This window comes from Heterocephalus glaber, unplaced genomic scaffold (assembly GCF_053883595.1).
Source record: "Heterocephalus glaber isolate CG9 unplaced genomic scaffold, H.glaber_assembly_v1.0 deba00001613, whole genome shotgun sequence".
NCBI lineage: Eukaryota > Metazoa > Chordata > Mammalia > Rodentia > Bathyergidae > Heterocephalus > Heterocephalus glaber.
In genome coordinates this window covers 25563782-25570249 of record NW_028258384.1, presented here as the reverse complement: position 1 = coordinate 25570249, position 6468 = coordinate 25563782, and the positions used below count along the sequence as shown (strand labels likewise).

Below are 6468 nucleotides of genomic sequence, written 5' to 3'. Positions count from 1 at the left end.
TGAACTGAAACAACATATTTAGAGGCTTTTTGGGTCTAAGTATATGGCTTTGGGTTTGGACTTTAGTATGTGGACTAGACATTTTAAGTGGACAGTTTGTATAGGCTTTTATTGGGTCATGTGGCTGTTTTTGCAGTTGAACACTGGCTTTTAAATAATGTGACTTGTATATCCCACTTTTGAACCTAGTTCCCAGCCATGTGGGATTTTCACCTTGGTGAGCATGATTGGCAGCTTTCAAAGAAAGTTCTCATTGATCCCTACCTCTTAATATTTGTGACCTTGCATATTGCCTTGCCCCTTGAGTTTTAGTTTGTTACTGTTTCTATCAAACAGATATGGCAAAATAGACAAAAATTTCTGTGAGTAGGTTATAAAAGCATGTGGTTTATGTATTGCTAACATTCTCTCTATTGATTTTTGTCTTGTAGCAGAAGTATGGATAGGGCAGAGGCTATAGTAAGCAGGTGCAGCTGAGTAAACATTCCATTTAAAGGCAAAATAAGGCCTCTGTCTTTCAACAAATATTATTGGCTTTTGTTTTGATGTTTTTTGCTAACTCTATAAGAAATTACATGAAAGAAGGGAAAGAAAAAATATGAGAAAAGGGAAAAATGGAAACAAAGTCTTTGTAAATAGGGAAGGGTGGAGGGGTTGAAGGAAGGACAGGGGAATGGGCAAAAAATAAGAGCCAAGATACATCATGTAAAGGTATAAATCTCCAATGATGAATGTCATCATACTGTATACCTAAAATGTACCAATAAACTTAATGAATAATAAAAAAGAACTTACACGAAATGCATGTGTGTTTCAGAGTACTAGAGTACCTTGGTCTGTCTTTAAAATATTAGTGCCAAACTCACAAATGTTAGAATGCTGCATTGTCTCTAGGAAGTTCTTTTTTGTAATCAAAGCTATGAAGGAAAATTTGAAAGTGGTGTGCTTATAGCAATGGTTTGAGTGTTCTGTGTTTAATTTTTGTCAATTTAAACAGATTAATGTACTTTCAACTGTGTTATTAAAGATTTTTGAGCTCATATCAATTTAATTTCGCCTTTGTACATGTCTGGGTCTTTGGGGCCTTCCATAAAAACTGGTTGTCTAGGTTTGTAAGTATAGCTAAGTTCACTTAAGACTTTATAAGATGAGGGTTAATGGGTTTGAGGCATACATGAGACTTACAAGGAAAAGCCTTAAAGCTTGATAACATAAAGGTTATATATGATTTAATGTGAATATTTCTATGTGTCAATTTGCAGATATATATTCTACTTGGGTTGGCTTGTAGATGGAAAAGTAGACACTTATGATATTGACCAAATGGTTTTTGGTTCACAAAGCTTAACAGTGGGGATAGTTTAAATCAGCTGCTAAGAGTAAAATGTCTGTAAAGTTTGTGCTACTTTATTGCCCAGGTTTTAACCAATCAAGATAAGATAAAAAATATATTTATAAATATAAATACAATGTCTATTATTGTCTGTGTACAGTAGCTTAAAAGTTTTTCATTGGTCAAAGATAATATACAATTTTAAAAAGTTTTAACTGTAACAATTAGTTTCTCATAAGTATCTAAAAATTGTTATGAAAAATAAATAGAGACCTATTGGGGTCATAAAAACTGCTGGGCAAGACTCCCCTCTGTGATTAAAAGATCAGGTGCTTAAATCAATTTGTTGAGTTTTTATCTACTTATGGGACATCTCTGGCTTTTATCCCAAGACTTACAGTGGTACACCCCAAAGACATCATTAAATGAATTGTTATAATATATTTAATTTGGCTATAACTAAAAGATTAAGTTTTCTATGTCTAAAACAATAAGACTTTCTTCAGATACTAAGATGACCTTGGTTAAACTTATAAAACTAGATAAAAAAGGCTCTTTATTGTATTAAGATAGTTTCTTGTGTTTTCTATTGTTAAATTTTAGTTACTAAAACTGAGTTTTAAAAGTTACATTAACTGTTGGCTTATAAATATTTTTGATAATCAATTTATGATTGGTTAAATAAGCAACTGTTAGTTATGATATAACCTATTTATCTAAAAACAAGATATGCTGTGTGTTTAACCTTTAAATTTAAGGTTAAGATTATAGGAATTTAATATATACAAAGTAACTAATGTGTGCTTTCGTTTATGCAATTTACACCCAGACCTTAGACATACAAAATGGTCAGAATTTGACATCTGTTTCTCTAAGTTTGGCCCTGCCATGCAAAACTTGATCTATGTCTATTTGCTTTGATTAAGCAAATATTTTTATTGTACAAATGAGACACACTTGTATATTGGGTAATAAGTCTGTTTGTGGTCAACTGCACTGTTTCCTAAACTTACAAGACCTCTAAAGATGTTACTTTATTCTTGTCAGTACAGTTACAACCTGTAAACTTGTTAAAAATTTAAATTCTGCCTTAAGTGTAAAAATTAAATAACTATATACAAAGATTTCTATATGGCTGTAACAAAATTAGTACTAACTCTGCAATGTATTAAATGTATTTGGGCTTCCCAAGTATATAGGTCTTCAAAGATGCAAACTAAAAATACCTTATTATACTGGTGACTTCCAGACCAAAGTTATTTGTGGTGGTAAAACTTTTTATAATTATGTAATTGTGCAATTATGGTATGTGATTTATAATTGGTAAGTGGCATCTCCAAATTTTTAAACTCTCTATGAGTTTCTTACATCAGTCACAGCTCCCTAGATATAAAAATCTTTAGAATAAATCTTTGAGTAAATGTCCAGCTGTTGTGTACAATTTCTTTTTCCTGCTGTCTTGATCTGTTGATAAAGATTAAAGTAGCTATGTGCCTGGAATAAGGGCACTTCTCATTAAAACAACAGATCTCTATATAACTGGCAAGGATACCTAGGCTACTCATGAGAAACAGTGAGACAGACTGCAGCCTAACCTCAGTTTGGGGTGGGCTAAACATGCAGTGTTACCCTAAAATAAGGTAAGTAGCTCATACAACCTGACCTGGGGACCTGCAAGGGATCCTGTTTCTTCTCTCTTTTATTTTTTTCTCCCTTTATCTCATTCCAAAAGTATACAAGAAAGATCTTAAAGTCACACAGTGCACCTTAAATGATTATGGGCAGTTCAATGTTTCTTTTTTGTTTGTTCATTTGCTTTTGTTTTCTTGAGACAGAGTCTCACTATGTCATTCTGGCTGGCCTATATAGCCCAGGTTGGTCTTGAATTTGCAGCCATCCTACTGCCTCAGCCTCCTGAGTGCTGGGATTGCATGTGTGCTCCACCATACCTTCAGGTAGTTCAAGTTTATCCCCAAAACAGAAACTTAAAAGTTTTATTTTAAAAACTTGAGGCCAGTTCAAGCTAAAAGATTTCAAATGGTTGATTTTTCTCCAAATGTAGTTTAAAAAATAAAAAGGCAAGGTCTCAGACTTTCCTTATTAATAAGGAAAGATAGTAAACAAACATCACATCTAACAATCTATAGCTCTTCTCTGTGATAAGTTAATTTATACTAAAAATAGAAATTTAAATATGTATCTAGAGATTTTTTAAAAGTCTTAATGGTTCTAACACAATGTCGATACAATTGTTATGCTAAAATGTCACACTTGATTTCAATTTTTTCCTGTAAAATTGTATCTATTATCTGTGAAAACAATCAAGATTTTAAAGTAGCACTTCCACATTTGTACTATATATTTCAAAGTGCTTGATATCTATATAAAATTATGATAGTTAAAGCTATTGCTCCCATTTCAATACTGGTATAGCTGACCTCCCCGGTGTTCAAAAACCGAGGCTTAGAGACCCAAGCTAAAAACATATATAACTGGGCTAATAAACAGCTAATATTTGGCCTTGGCCCTCTGAGCTTAGCAATGACCCAGGCCATGAGGAGACTTCACTACAAGATCTTACAACTCTAGTGAGTAACCCAACCTACAAAGCAGTGAGATTATTATACCCCAGAGGACAGGAGTCAACCACAGTGCACTGTACTAAAAGGAGAGTCATTAAAGAAGGAAAGTACCTCCAATGCTTCCAGAGGAAGCCATATGGTCAAGGAAGAGCATGACTCATCCTGGCACATGACATTGACAAAGGAGGTAAGAGCCTTTGTACATGGTCCTAAAAGTAACCCCTGAGGAGCCTCAATTTATATGGCAAGAGGTTAGTTTTGGTTAACACAATTTTGCTTTCATTTTGTCTTAAACACCCAGCAGAGAAGTATAAACAACTAGATAGATAAAAATTGATAATAATTTAGGCCACATATACAGAGGAGCTCCAGTTACTATGCTGGCCCTTATTGACAGTCTCCAATTACACCTGTAGCTGGTCACTATTACAGTTCAAGGAGTTAAAAAGCCACAATAACAGCTACAAAAGCTCAAAAAAATCTTTTCATTTCTTAGCTAAAATTCTTCTTCAAAAAACACAGAGACTTCAGTCTCCTTATGGCTAAAATTAAAAAAAAAACTTGCATGCATATAAATAAAGTGTGTTCTCTTTAGAAAAATAATACACATAAAAGATCTTTTTTTTCCCCACTTGCTTGTTCTTTAATAACAGAAAACACAGAAACTAATACAAGGCCAGAAGCAGGGAGTTCCTGTGAGGGGAGTCTGAGGTGGGAGCCCAAGGTCTGTGACTGCCTAGCAGGGAGGATGGGAACAGTAGTTGGAGAGGCAAAGGAGAGGGAACTTCTTTGGTGCTAAGAGTGGGGCAGTTCTGGTGGTGGAACAGGTCTTGGGCCCTTAAAGCAGCACTGGCTTCTTGGGATGGTTTTCTCCTGATTCCTCCAACTCCAACTCCATCCCCCAGGGATTGCAAACAGGGTTCTTTCTGGCCGTGACAGTGCTGTAGACCAGAGAGCTCAGCTGCCTGGAGGCACAAGCCCCCTCCTGGCCCAGGGGACTCCAGGGAGACCAAAGCAGCAGGAATGATAAAATGAGCCTCTTCCTGTGGATAGGTTCCCTTCTCCTTTTCCAGATCAGGGTATTGACTGATGCTGAGGAACCCACAGCCCTCTTCGGGAACTACCAGTGGCTCAGGTGCAGCCTCAGAGATGCCCCACTGGGCCTTCTTTAGTTCATTGATGGCTCTCTGGCGCCCTCTCAGGTCCTCCAGGTGATAAGCAACAGCTCTCACCCTGGCTGGGATGCCCCCAGGTCCTTGTTGCATTCTTTCCAGTCAGGGCCTCCTCCTTCCATAAAGCATCTCAGGGGGTGGGAGTCCTTCAGGAGAAGGGCATGGGCCAAGCCAGGAGCAACCAGTGGCTCTCAGCATGGATGGGATGTACTGTTCTTCCATGCAGACAGGGCTGGGTCTTTGGGTAAGGTTCTTCCAGAATATATCTCCATAAAGCTTGGGTGTCAGTCTGAGGCTCTGGGAAAGCAGGCTGGAGTGGTGGAGATTGAATGACCACTCTGGAACACTTGGCAAAGGGGAAGAGGTTGGCTTCATCTTCCTGTACCTGCATGACTGGACTAGGCTGGGTACCTGGACTGAGTTTCCACCTTCTTGCTGAGGGAGCTACGAAGCGAACTCTAGAACCACTGGCAGGCCGGTGGGGAGGAGGTGACTGTGGTGGCCCTGGTAGCTACAGGAACCGGCCCTCATTCATGCTCCAGGGACTGGGCCCAGGCGGAGTCGCCTGGGAGTTGCCTCCTGGGCCGCTGACAGAGGCTCCACCAATCGAGCACGCCTCCGAAGGCAGCAGGTCCAAGGTGTGGGTCCTCCTGCAGGGTCCATCAACACATAAAAGATCTTAAAACAAAAAGTCAGACTTATGAATAACTTCCTGACTGTCAAAAAGTGATAGACTATGTCTGTTTCTAAAAGAGGAGTGGTGCTTTTGTGTCAACCAGTCTAAAATAGTTAAAGATACAGCATGTAGACATGAAAGTCTGAAATAAGACGGCCTCCCTTGACATCTGAGCCCCACTCTGTGGTAACTATATGATGCCCAGCAAGTTTTTAACTACAGCGCAACCTTGGTATCCAAAGGTGACTGTTCCAGGAACTCTGCAGATACTAAAATGTGCAAATCCCTTACATAAAGTGGTGTCGTATTTGCACTTAATCTATACATCTCCTCTTGGCAAACTTTAAATCATCACTAGATTACTCATAATACCTAAGGCAATGTAAATACTATGTAAAACATTGTTACACTGGGGCCAGGGATTTAGCTCAGTGGTTCCGGTCGCCTGCCCCACAAGCACCAGGACAGGAGTTCGATCCCTGGTACCAAACAAAACAAAACAAAACAAAAACCACTGTTACACTGTAATTTTTGGGCAACAATGACAAGAATAAGTTTGTACTACAGAGACAATTGTCTTCCAGATATTTTCAATCTGCAGGAGGGCAAATCTGCTGTGTGGAACCTGTGGATATAAAGCTTTAAAGTTATAGACGATAGTGAGAAGAGATTCACCAATGACACTCCCCCCGAATTTTACTCAGG

General features: G+C 38.2%; 1 pseudogene; it reads right to left on the bottom strand.

The window, feature by feature from the left end:
* Window positions 1–4753: 4753 nt before the first annotated feature.
* Window positions 4754–5496, bottom strand: LOC101702661 (protein INCA1 pseudogene; annotated as a pseudogene).
* Between the last annotated feature and the right edge of the window lie 972 nt (window positions 5497–6468).